The sequence below is a fragment of the Tubulanus polymorphus genome, chromosome 5 (genome assembly GCF_964204645.1).
Source record: "Tubulanus polymorphus chromosome 5, tnTubPoly1.2, whole genome shotgun sequence".
NCBI classification, from domain to species: domain Eukaryota; kingdom Metazoa; phylum Nemertea; class Palaeonemertea; order Tubulaniformes; family Tubulanidae; genus Tubulanus; species Tubulanus polymorphus.
The window spans coordinates 9,282,893-9,297,396 of record NC_134029.1 but is presented as its reverse complement, the minus strand read 5'-3'; the positions used below and the strand labels follow the sequence as shown (position 1 = coordinate 9,297,396).

At 37.6% G+C, this 14,504-nt stretch overlaps 1 protein-coding gene and 1 long non-coding RNA gene across 2 annotated transcripts in view; one reads left to right on the top strand and one right to left on the bottom strand.

The window, feature by feature from the left end:
- The window catches only part of LOC141905730 (ras GTPase-activating-like protein IQGAP1), a 72,964-nt gene that overhangs the window by 18,918 nt on the left and 39,542 nt on the right, over positions 1–14,504 (top strand). The gene's annotated exons all lie outside the window — the stretch shown is intronic.
- On the bottom strand, positions 3,703–4,185 carry LOC141905140 (uncharacterized). Its single transcript, XR_012619240.1, has 3 exons — positions 4,114–4,185; positions 4,008–4,044; positions 3,703–3,744 (listed from the first exon to the last, which is right to left on the bottom strand). It is a non-coding gene; the product is annotated as an uncharacterized LOC141905140 (long non-coding RNA).

The window sequence follows — 14,504 nt, the reverse complement described above, 5'->3', positions numbered from 1 at the left end:
GTGCATTCGTACATTTTCATTTATTGTAGTCCATCAATTGACATGTGAATTCGTGCATTTTCTATCATTGTGATCCATATTTCAATCAATACATTGTGAAATCCTTTATATTCATTGTCCTCTTCATGATTGTCCTATGGAAAATGTGTGTGGATACACGAAAAGACGCACGCTGGCAAAATTTAGTTCTCCTTGCCCAAATATTCCCAACACCACTGAACAAAAGATCTATAGGCTATGTGCCTTAATTTTGCATTATCTGGCCCTTCAAAACTTTTCCGGCTGTACTGCTATTTCAATTCAGTCCACATCAGTTATAGGACCCACGGATTCAAAAAAATTGAAGGATGCTGCGCGTCTGTTGAACAAGTCTTGCCATTTTGTCCGGACTCTACCCAAACCCATGCCAGTCTTCTTTTAACAACATTGATCTCCACACAGCACACACACTGGTGCCGTTTCTAAGATCTGACAGTGGAGACATTGGCACCTACCAAGAAATCTATAGAAATATTATTTCCATGTAGGATTGATTTCAATGCTGATGTGGATATAAGTTTTGCAACAGAAACGACCGGGAGACATTTAGATGAAAAGGCCAAGTGCCACAGCTGCTTAACATTTATTTTATACAAAAACATAAAATGTAGAAATGTCAAAAATGCCCTGGCTGTTTTAGACGAATACAAAAGAAAGTGGATGGTGAGTGTTAAAACGTCGCAGATGGCGTGTAGGAACTCCTGTATCTCAAAAACTCTTATCCCCAGCTACTCGACTAAAATTTCTATAACTGGTATGGCATATAGGATCACAAATGTACACTAAAGCACCAGTCAGATCAGCCACTAATTTCGCATATTGAAAACCTTCATTTCACTATTCGGCTGGGGGGAATATATTTTATCATTATCCATTCCATGTGGGGAATTAATTTTTGCCTTTATTGTCTTAAGATTTCTATGTAAATTTAGATACATTTCCCTCCTAAAACCAATATCTGTTATGAATCTAATAGGTATCTCTACCAGAAAATGTTAGTTATAAAACGTTTGGACCTACGGGTGCAAGGTAGGACCCCCAAAACCTGAGGTTAAGTTGAGGTCATGCACCAAAAAACCTTTATATTGCCCTTTAGAAGCCAGAATCTTATATAAATCAAATAGTAAATAGCTATTTTTTCTCATAATATCATAGGACAACAAGAAAACCATCCAGGGCAGTCAATTTTATTCTTTGGGGGGGTCAGAAATTTCAAAAAATCCTCAGGGTCCCAAAAAAGTGAAAATTGCTCATTTTTCACTGATTTTGTAATCACTTCTCATTTGTTTGGTTTCTTTGGGTTTCCTCAATGTTGATCCTCTGAATCCTCTAGATTTCTCATTTCCTTGATATAAAACGTGTCAGGGAGTCATCTGGGGGTCATCTTGACCCCCCAGATGACCCAGGGTTTTCAGATAATTAGGCTCCTAAAAAATGAAACTTATTCAAATGAAATTCAAAGAAATCGTTCAAATTTATTAAAGCTTTTTGAGAGTTTATTTAGTTATAAGATTGCATTTTGCAAGTTTGTTTAGTTACAAGATTGATACGTTCTTAGCGATAATTTAGCTGGGTATGGTATATCTCGAAGCAAGGAATATGGTGCAAAACCGCTGATACAACGCTCACATTCTGGTTGCCGATGGCAACCAGTACATACTGCCTGTGTGTGTAGAGTATATACAATTGCTTGTGAGCTCTCTATAGAGCATACTGACTCAGTGTTAGCAACCAGGCTTGACTACTTTGCCATCTATCAGGGGTAATAGGAACCGTCACTTGGGGCATGACCACGGCCCAGTCTATCAGTTTAAGCTGTCACCTGGGACGTGACGACGCCAACTGAATTCAACGAATGCCGGCATAAAGTAACTATTGCCAATGTTATTTGACCCTTGTGTCAAATCACCAGTGACAAAATAAAACGTAACCTTTGACACTGGGGATGCGGAAGAAAAAAGAATGGGATTTCAACAGTGATTGGCTGAGAGAACGAAGAGATATTGGTGGCGCCACCAGCTGGAGACGCCTGGCAAAGCGCTCGCTTCATTTCTTTCGTCAAAATGTTGATGAGCAATCGTTACTCGCTCATCTCTTATTATATATGCATAGGCCTATATAAAGTCTGTTCACTCTCAAAAGAGCCAGGAAAAAGGGTTACTATGTACTGCCACTCAAACACAGCCAATTCCAACTACACTATATTGTCTATATTGTACTAAATATAAACAGAGTAAGGGTAAACATCATCATTCCATCCATGCCAAAAATTAAAGTATTTAGGCCTACCTTGAATTAAAGATAATCCATATAGTGTAATCATTTTCAAACTTCTTATTCACTAAGTGGTGTCGCTAGGCCCTCCTCATTTTCACTACATGTGTCTCACTATTGATTCCTTCATTTGATCCGTCTGAATCACTCGATTCTGAAGAATCCGAATCAGCACCTACATTGATGATAATTTGTAAGTCAATTAATCTATCTTTATCCCAAAATTCTTGAAGACCTTCACTACATGATACCAAGCTTTTTCCCAATCCTCACCTGTGACATTTCAAAAAGCTTCATCACACAATGGCAACAGATCTTTCATTTTAAAAGTGACGTTGTGACTTGCAAAATAGTCTTGAATCTGTGCCAAAATCAGTTCTATGGGATTGAGATCACAGTGGTATGGAGGGAGTCTCACAATTTCATATACATGTTAGGCAGTGATGATGTCAATTCTATATTTTGGAACTGGTGGAAGATTTTTTTGAATGATCGTCCAAAGCTCAGCATAAAGATATTGCTCGTTGAAAGGTATTTCCTGTTACTTTAACCACTCAACCTTCTTATATTTTGGTGAACTCTTTGTTGGTGCCTTATCTAAAACAACATTGTGGTACAATAATCGAACTCGGTGGATTTGGTAAAAGTTTTTCAGTGAACCATTTTTCAAAGTTTTCAGCATTCATCTCATCCATGATTACCACAGAACAGGGAAATTTGGAAAAACTTGGGAATTTTAAAATGATTATTCCCAGTTTGGAAATATTTGGGAATATTTAAAACTTAATCAAATCAAGGAAATATTTGGGAAATTCATTTACATTTTACATATTGTATTTTCCAAGGGAAACTTTCTTCAGTGATTTCCCATGAAAATCACCTTTATCAACCAGTCACCACTAAATACGGGAAGGTAGATGTCACATCCGTTGCTATGGCAACCATTGATGTTAGTTAATGTATGTCTCGAAAAAATATATAGTGAAGTGGAATAGTTTTACAAAGTAAACGGCTGGAAATTGTGCTCAACTGCCGATGCCACTTGGATAAAAAGGTTACAGTAAAATGATGCAGCTCTACCCAAAGGCAGCCACTTTTGATGTATGTTGTATGTTCATCTGCGCCATGTTCATAAATTGTTGCTGATGATCTACTTTCTCCTGAATTGTCTCCTGCGAGGTTAGATCATTGTATTGTGTTTTTTTCTATCTTGCGTGATCCTGGTCACAGCACCATTTGAAAGACTACGGGCCCATGGAATTTGAAAAATGAAGTGACAAAAGCTAGTAAAATCGAGAGCTCCGGTTCGATGATCATATTATCAAATCATGGATTCATCCATTGAGATTTGTTACGATGGAACATAATGCTTACAAAATTTCTGCTTGATTTCGGTTCTGAGGTAGTCTTCCCATCATTTACCCATGATGCCTGAAAAAGTTTAATTCCTGTCTTAAGGGTTTCCGTCCTATCCCATGTCCTGACAATGGGCCACGCGAAGGGGACAAGGGAAACCCAAACGTTTCACACTATGAGCGCTGGGGCCACTCGTATTATTAAGATTTTGGGCAGCCCATTAAAACTGAATAAGATCCTGAGAACATCTTTGACATCAGACACAAATTTGCCCTTAAAGGGCCATAGAAAATGAAATTTTGAGGCATGGTCGATAGCATGAGATATGAAGTGATAACCTTCTGTTTCTTGACGTTGCATGTCAATTAAGTCAACCTGAAATGAATATACATGTATGAATTAATGATCATAGTACTCAGACCTTAAATGAAAATTATGACTTACCTGAATTCTTACGAATACATTTTGCTAATGATCGGAATGACTGGGGCTCTGCCAGTTTACGACGATTTCATTGTGCACACTTTGCTTTTTAAAGGTTGTCTTACATGAATGCGAATGACACCAAAGTAGTTTTCTTGAACCTGGATACAAGTTGATCATTCGAATAAGTGATTAAAGATATGATTAGCTGAAAACTCAGGGAAGCCTCATGACAAGATAATTCACCCGATGTCGGAATTTGGCTAAACTTTGGCTGTTGGAAAAATGGTTCTTAACATCTGGATGCATTGGGTTTTCATGAAACTGTTTGACAACATTCAGGTATTCTTTATCCATAACTGAACTATTTTTTGCTATAAAATGAAAACACTTTTATTTACATTCATACATAATGCCTTTTGAAACCAATCATTCTTAATTTTTGGCCTTGCAGTACAATGGAAAAGATTCATTCCGACCAGGAAATCATTTCTGATTTTATAAAACAATGGTGAGAATGTATCTGAATAACCCATGCAATCTTAGCTTACCTCTTTTTTTCATATCAGATCTTTTCACATCTTCTGTTATTCTGTTGTAAAATGAATAAAAATATATTGTAGCGATTAAATGGGCCACATGAAATGGGGCCTACAATGAAAATAATAGTGAGGACATACGGGACCTTGAATCAATCATACCTGACCCATTATAAAGATTATCGTGAGGATGTATCGGACCTCAAAAGGATCATTCCGTACCCATAATAAAAATATAGTGAGATCATACCAGACCTCGTCAGGTCGACCGAACCCATAATAGAAATTATGCCTTAGTAAAAATTACAGTCAAGAGTATGAGGGAATTTTAGTTATAGGGAAAAATCACAATCGATAACGGGAATTCCTAGCTGATTCCCGGGAGCTGAAATCAGACTACTTGGGTACATTGTCCGTTATGCGCAGAACAGCCTTTCTCAAAGTCCTTAACAGCTTATATTATGCCCAAAATTATAAATGTGGACGCTGTCATCAGCGAAAATGTTTCCGGACGGGTTCCAGTACGGGTGCCGTAAATTGGAAAAGCAGTGGCGAGAAACTAAACTATCAATCCATAGAGAACTCTTTATGATACAGAAAAACTTTGTTAACGACCTCATTTTATTAGCTAAAAAGTGACATATTGCTGATAAGATCAAGAGTAACTATAAAAATCAAATGATTTATGATTAATCGATGACGGTTCCTCAAACGGGATCGTGACCTGCTAGAATCATCTTCGCTAACCGACGTTGATGCCGCCGATGAACGTTGAGGTGACTGACAGTGAACCTTCCTACAATATCGATTGTAATCCCTCTCGCGATCTATTCTCGATCTGTGTGAAGGAGACCTTACGCGTTTACTACCATAACAGCGTCTGGTGGGAGAGCAACCTCTACCCCCAGAGCGACGATAACTCTGTTTTGAATTCAAAACATCTGAATCCGACAAACCGCACACCGATGTTCAAACCGGAAGTTCAGAACCGGGTGACGTCTGGACTGGAATGGTGCTCGAAGCGGGCTGGACCGGTTGTCTTGTGCCGGTATCTTGACTATCACGCGCACTTGGTTCAGAACCTGTATTCAGAAACTGAACCGGCTGAACTGGTGATCGACCAGTGACCAGTGATTGACCAGCGACCGGTGTCGGAGAACAGAGTTGGGAAGCCGACCATGCAAGTACAGGCGGCGACCGCTCCGCTAAAACGATTTGAAATAGGGAGGTCGATGGGCACGTCGGCTGAAACTGACGAATCTCTACTATTATTAACGCTACGATCTTTTTGTTTTCGATTATAAATCAATTATGAATTGAAGTCAAAGTTAGATTAAATTATTCAGAAACACTGGGCAATTCAGTCAAAATTGGGGGTAGCCAGCGAACCTCCTTAAATTTTCAAAGTGCCCTCAAAGTCAGTGTCAAAGAATTTGTCAAGATTTTTCGAAATTCGGATACAATTTTCATGATTTTTAGAAAATGAAAATTAATCCATTCTCAAATTATCTATTCAGGAACCTTGGCACTTCATATCTAAGATCTGTCCCCTTTCAATAGGAAAATGCCCCTTTTCACTGTGAAAAAGGTTTTTTTTTAAAATAGAGCTGTCCCTCAAAATAGCTCGACCATGATACACTAGGCGATTTTAACAACGATTTCGTTGAATCGCCTAGCATTGTGTCGAGCTTGCACCAGTCAATTCCAAATGCTTTAAAATACCATGAGGTTCACAGGGTTTTCGCTAAGTGCCCTTTCTTCAATTATATAACTAAATTAGATATATTATTGCCATGTAACCATTAAAAAGGAATGTATTGTTACTATGTCTCTGTACAAAGTGACATCGTACAAGTCACAATGGATACATTTTCCAATGACAAGAATTTCAACTTAAAAAGGCTATTTTGATGATTCATTCTGGTGATAGTGTTGCTCTCACCACGTTGGAGGTGTGTTAACTTAATCACTGGGATAGCTGAATTTATCCCGGTGATAAAGTTATCACAGGTTTGAAAAATGGACTATCCCAGTGATAGAAATATTTATCACCCGGATATGGCTTATCACCGCTTTGAAAAATGCAGCCCTGGCAAATGCAAACCGACGCATTAGTTTTCTCGAGGAGAGTTTTTGCCATCCCAAAGATTGCTATTCCCGCTTTAGCAGGCTTCACTGAGAGGTAGTGGATATCGTTATCCCTGATTTGCGAGATAATCATTGAAGGATGCAGCCTCTTCACTCTGTCGACAACCCGCTGCGAGTTAATCTTGCCGACAGTACCCCCGCCAATGCCTAGGAGCGTTGGTTTCCCAAGAGATCTTCCACCCTTCTGATAAAGCCAGGAAGGAGGCTAGGCCCGTTTTGCTACGCTATCGCCCACGATTACCACAGACGACGTTTTATAGGACATTGTCAAATAGGCCTATATAGAAATACGTACAGGTATATAGATATACATATGAATTCGGAATGCGTGTTTTATAAGTTACGGTCGGATTACGACGGATAATAGAAGATAGATTCTCAAAGCAGGCCTATTGTTGTGGAATCTGTAACAGAAAAAATAACATGGAAGTTATCTGTAATTGGCAGAGCAGCGTAGCCCATCGGAGACACGTTTACAGGCAGCAGCACCAGCTGGCAATGAGGACGCTTGCTGACGGCCCAGTTGTCTCGGCATAAATATTATTATGCCCCGTGCCTATGCAAAGCCCTTTTTCGGCCATTTGTATGATCGATCATTTTCTTGATCACAGTTGATAGCAACACAATGACGAGGCATGCGTAAAATACACGTTTCGCAGAGCAGATAAATCTGGAAGTGATTCTGATTTCCCTCTGTGACGTCATCACCTAGGTACCGCCATGGTGTTCGTTCAAGTCATGGTACATATCAAAGCTAATAAAACTGTGGGCTGCGTCGCCATTTATGAAACTAGATCCATAGGCAAAAGAATATAGAGAAAACAGAGAACATGTCTTTACCATTTCAGCATTATAGGATACTTAATTTTCTTATGAACTACACTCTAAAAGGTGCCCTTTCAAAACATGGTAATTACACAGATCCATCATCTTGACAGCTATAGGTTCAACGAATATTTCGGCGGTTGCTGACAAAAACATTGAATAACATGCAAAATTTAATTTTTTTTGCAACGCATTATCTGAATATCATTATACATTAGTAAAACCCTCAAAATATTGGTAATAGAATGTAATGAAATAAACTTTGTAAAAGCCCTTTTACAGGAAAATACCGACGATCACTAAAGCAATGGCTGTCGACCTGCAATTATATGATATTATGATGTTCAAAATGAACAAACGCAGCTGCCTTCGTATATCCAGCACAGAATTCACTTCTGCTACCAGGTCTTTTAAATATGCCATGACTTTCTTATCCATGCTAACAAAATGACTAGCCGCCTTTAATATGATAAAAAAAGATAGTATAATATGGCTAAAATAGAATTAAAATTAGAGCAAAAATCTATACAAGTATCTGAAATTACATAGGCATTCTTCTGAATGGTGTATAAATGCAGACGAAACCATAAGTACCAGACATTGGATGCAGTTGAGTATATTACTAAAAACCTCATTTTCTACACTGTAAAAAAAAGTTTGTTGATTTACCTAAAAAGTTACTGGCAGTACATTTGACCATAATTATCTATGTAAGATAACATTCACGGTGTAAAAATACGGGAACTTGGGAGATATTACAGAATAAATGTTATTTTACTAAAGTTGGGTAAAATGACAGTAAAATGCTTGGTCAAATGAGCTGCCAGTAGATTCCTCCATAAAATAACAGTAACTTTGATTTAGATTTACAGTATAAAAACGTTTATTTGTTTCTATTGATACAAGTATATCACTTCAAATGTTCATAGCATGAAACTTACAGTAACAAGAGCACAAAAATGAATTCTTAATACTATTTCCGCATGATATATGCTTAGCAGATAGTCGAGTGGATATTGCCAAAATATACAACTGACTTGTCACATGAAACAAAATTTGAGCCCTTCTAATTTTGTACACAGTAAATCATTTCTTTAAAAAGATTTCACTCTATGTTTTAAGAAATCATATTAAGTATGGAACACAGCCTTAACACCATAAACTAAGGAATCATTCATTTATAACATACGCATAAAATTTTTCAACCCCCCCCCCCCCCTACCCCTCTGAACGCAAAATCGGCAATTTTTTCATATACATTAAGCATTACAGTACGCAATTGCACTGACCCCTCCCCCTCCCCTAATGCGTACGTAATGAATGAATGACCCCAAAGTGAAAACCACTGGCTTTTACTAAATCACTTAAATCCTCTTTAAGCCATTATAACATCAACAAAATCTTTAAAACTTAATACATGTGTAGAACTAAACCAACACACTCAAAACTGAAAAAAATAAAACAATAAAAAAGTAATAGAAGTTGAATTTTTTAATATCTATTACTTATAAACACACTGTGTTTTTATGGGGAGAACAAATGTTGATAACTGCAGCCCTTCATTGGTCAGAATGTCCTTTTGTATCATGAGAAATTCTAAATTATGACCTAACAGACCCAGTCTAATTCAAAATCTTGAAGAAGTTTCTGTAGGGTCAAAACCCTCGGATTAATATTTTTGGCTTTCTTTCCCCTACTCTAGTACCCCTTCTGTGGGTTGATTCCAACCAGTATCCTGCAATAAATTGAAATATATTGTAGTTACAAAATGTTAAGTCTCAGGGGAGCTGGAAGTGTTGCAAATAACTAGAAAATGGAACACTAGTTATGCCACCCAGGTTTGTTAACAGTGATGGTGGTTATTTTGAATGAGCGAGTAATTTTATTTTCAATTACTGTTATCCATGGTCGTAGCCCATTACAAATTTCCAAGTTTCGAGAAAATTGCACGCCGAGAAACTCGACAATATATGTCTAATCAGTGGATCTATTCCATTTCACCAATCAAGTTTTAGACAAATTTTACATAACTCTCACTGAGGAGAAAAGCACGTGCTGTGTAAAATAGAATGTCGCCCCTTCAGGATTATATTAACATTTTTACTCACCGCTGAATAAATTCCATGGTAGCTGGTAACTTTTCTGGATATGCTATGTTAAAAACATAAAAAACAGAAAACAAAATGCCTACAGCTCCACTGAAAGTATTCACATTGCAGAAGGCTCTCCCATCGAGACATATCACATAAGACTCAGCGTCAAAAATTGAGTCACCTGAAAAATATTACTGGGTGTAATGAAATTATAATACAAGTAAAACACTCTGTTATATGAATTTTACACTCTATCTACGCGTATTAATGCCTATTAATAAACCCAACAAAATAGCTTTAGCCCCATACATAACAGTACCAGTTCAAGTGTTGTTAAAATAAAAATGGAAACCTTACATCACATAGGAATGCCCAAAACAATTACATTGAAACGTTTGAGCTCAGACTCTGCAGAACTACTTTGATGATTGATGCATCAGCGGTATGTAATAATAGTAACTAAGAATTAGGAGGGAATTTGAGAGAAAGCAGACTGATTATGGAATTTCGAGTTAAATTTCATTAGACTATGTACTTTGAAGGTGCTGCCATCTGTGATTAGCAAGATTAGAAGAACTACAGGTTCTCATATGAATCAGCATTATTAGCAGGATATTAGAGATACTAATATGTGTCAAATGGACCCCCAAATTCAGTGAAGCATAGGTGGATCATATGTAACCTACAGGGTTAAGAAATGTTAATCGTAAATCACTACACGCAGATAAAATAATAGGTAACTTCACCGGTAGATAAGTGTAAATCGATTTTTCAAAAACCTGGTAATATTATAATGCATACTCTATAGTAGGCCTATAAAGGAAAACTTACCAAAAACAGCTATAAATGGGGTTTCAGGTTTCTCATCATACTTTGCAATATCGGATGCACTTCCTTCGATCTATCAAAGTAGAAATATGTGTTACTGAATAAAAATGTTATTTTCTGGCCTTCTAATGGAGAAAATTAGTTACAGCCAAAAATGAATAATGATGACTTCTTACCCCATAGAATCTGACGAAACAGTCTTCAGGTTCCTTGAAATATGCAAGCAGAAGAAGAAATGTTCCAGCCACTTGTGGATCCATAGAATTATCCTTCTTGCATGCTAAATCGATATCTTTTAAAACAGTTTTAGTACAATCACTTTTACAAGAAACCATATATTGATATATTCTATGGCCCTTATTCTGGCCACGTAATCCTTCATCGAGACAAATCAATGAAATACCCGTTAACTTTTCAAAATGATTTAACAGAATTAAACCATTTTGCAAGAAGGGATATTCATCGACTAGAGTTAACGTATTCATTCCCGAGTTGATATCTGAGCATATGAATGGATATATTAAATCCATTTTTGGCCGAACGGATGACATATCTGGACTACTTTTCCGATATTCATCTTTTAACCAATCAACAACTTCCTCCCTGGAGATATCAGGAAGGGCAGGGTTCCAATTGACACAGCCATAGCTATCTTTCAGTCTTTTCTTCTGATTATCTTTATCAGATTCATCAGTCGATTGTCTTTTGTTGTTGGGAAAGATGGACGAACGACGCTTTCGGAATTCATTATTTACGCGATTCTCGACCTGATTTTTGATGGGTTTCGTCGTCAGACGAACCCATCTATGGCATCGTCGTCATGTCTGTCTGTCTGTCTGTCCGTCTGTGGATGTTTCTTTATGACACGATTTAAGCTGTTTGTGTGGACCGACAATTCTGTAATTTCACACAGGTATTCTCTACTTGATGTAGTCGGTGCAGCTTGGTTTATATTTGATTCCGATGGTTATAAGTGCTCTAATTTGGTTAAAAGATAATTAACGTTACTCGCTAGTTCAAGCCGCTGTATAGCGCGTTGCTACGACGACGCTCGATCAACATACTGGTACTCGCTGTGTAATACTGAACACGTATATACCTGTAGATATTGATCGTACTAGCACCGGTTTTAGATAGCGCGCGCGCTGATCGGTCTTAACACTTCTTGGAACTGCTGTGCTAAATGCTGAGAGGCCGAATCTATGCGCAATCATTTATTGGGCTCGTCACATTTGATAGTGAATGGATAAATAACCGGTGCCAATGACGGTCGCTACTCCCCATCAGTATAACTTATCAGTATAAGAAATAATTCTTTCGAGTTTTTTTTTCAATCCCCGAAGTTGTTGTTACTACGTTGACCTTGCCGTTTTATAAGCTTACCGATGATTCTTCTAGTATTATCAGGGTCACAAGACATGACGAAGTCGCAAAGTTTTGTACAAATTTCACGAAACAAACAATTATTTAGGCGGCACCTGATCTATTGATTAATTATGATAAATTATGTTTATTTCATTAAAAATTTGTTTTATTCAAACACTACTTTCATCGCACATAGTGTGATCGGTAGGCCCTACTATTCTACGGTAGGCCATGGACTCTTTCATGTGGTAGGCCTATTACAAATGATACAATCCGCGTGTCCGTGAATAAGTGACACGTGGTGGGGCGGGTTGTGAGGAGCATCGAAACTAATCCGTCACAAATAATAGATAGAAAACAATACCTTAAGAGGTTAACTTTTATTAACATCATTACCAAATCAAAACCTGCACATCCTATCATAAATAGAAATTCTAAGAATTTATTTCAAAGAATAATAAATTACGTCTAAATATTGGGATTCGAACTCGTAGCATCGATTCAGGTGCCTTTCCCAAAGCGTGTATCCCGCGGGGAAAACCCATTACTATTTATATCGAGAATCGCCTTTTTGACAGCGAGTTCGGTGAATGAAACAGAAACAATTACACAGAAACCCATCATGGAAAGTTTCTTTCTGGTCTAGACTATAATACCCCGTCGCGACAATGTGTCCCGCAATATCTTTGTCCTGTAATGAGTCAGGAAACTGGTCAACGACGTTCAAAGAAACGGTTCGAATGAGTTCTCTGGACGGAGCACCAACCAGCATGGTTAGAATGTCGTCCGAAATTACCCGAACTAATTCACGGCGGTGTGCTGGATCCGGTCTAGTATGATTATCAAGCGCTTTTCTTAGAGGTGTACTTAGTCTATCTAAATTTATTCGGTAGGCCTTTGCCCATCGAATCGGCTGGTAAGAAGTAGGCCTGCTGGTCCAAACAGTCTCAGGGACTGCCTTATTTAAAAATGAATTGAACATCTGATCATTATACATATAACTGGGTCTAGGGAAGCCATGTGCACTTGCAAAGTGGTATTGCAGTGCTTATCAATCTGACGATTTCAACTATGTCCTTGAAAATCACCACAATGATAGAAAATGTCAGTCATGGGTAACAACTTTACGATAGATTGTGGTTGCAAAATATAGCCTATATGGATTTCAATTTCATAATTGCTTCTATAATACCACAATATTTAAGCCTCAGTGGGAGAAAAATACATAGCATCCTCAGATTGCAATAGCCCGCCAAATCAGCTAAAAATAGTTCATGCTTAATAGGATGCCTCAAAAGGGTGCCTTTTTAGGATATCTACCTGATGTAGAAGGGCAAAATTCTCGATTCCATTCTTCTTGTTGACACAAAAACATCAGAGTCGACTCCATTAGACTTTCATCATCCTCTATTTCAGTACCATCAGTTTCAAGTACGATTCGGATATTACCGGTATAAGGTGGTAACTTAAACTTGAGCTGCACTATAATGTAGAAGATACAATGCATTTCAAAAAGAGAGACACTCAAAGCTTTTAATTGATGGGTTAAGGTCATGATACAATGAAAATCAACCAAAACAATGTCACAATACCTTGGTTTTTCAGTTGGTCGAGTGATTCAACACTACTTATAAACTTTTTAGTTTCCTTTCCACATCCCACACTCTAAAACCCATTTCACTGCAAAAGGATATGGGTACTCATACATTATTCGCAATGTCTGTAGCAGATGAATTAACGCAACACAAATGAAAACATAGATCGGTTCAGGGAATCTGGGGAAACAATCAAATTCATACAAATTTGTAGTCTAACATCAATACACAAACTGTTATTTCTAATTTACAAAAAAACTACGTTACGATGTTACGATGTATGGAGCTTAATGAAAATTATCAATGCCTTTGCACAACTGCATGCTTATCAACCAACATTCTATTAATATGACAATACACGCCTATTGGAAATTCGTCTAAAATTCCATCATCAAAATCATTACACGAATATCTTTTTCCAGATGCATCACCTAATTGCAAAACACCGAGGTCAGGATTGTAGTAACCATCATGCTTTTCCACCAAAAAGTGTATATTTTTACCATCTGAGAAAATAAACATTATGCAGCCCATAATCCTTCCGTCATCAATATCATTATGAAGATGAATAAATTGGGAAGTCTTGTACATAATGTTTTTGAATTCAACCTCAGTGCAAAAACCACTGTGAATTTCACAAATTTCCACAGCAGATACCACTTCCTTAGAATACAAGACTCTGTTATACACTATAAACTTATCAATGCTCAACATTGAGTCAAACAACTTCCCGGCCAGAAGATATGCCTGCAAGTTCTGATGTTTTTCAGATAGGCTTTTGGTCACATTCTTAAAATTTGGGGAATGACGTATGGCACACTTAAAAAATTTGTGTTTAGCCTCATAACGCATTGTCCAGAGGCGTATAAGTGGTCCAAAACCTCTGATAAGCTCAGGATAATGCAGTAGGTAGTGGTGTTTCGGCTTAAGTGGCTCTAACGGGAATTTTTTGGAGCGAAGGCTAACATATTCCACCAATACCTGTAACAGAGATGTCTAACCAAGAACAATTCTAGGTG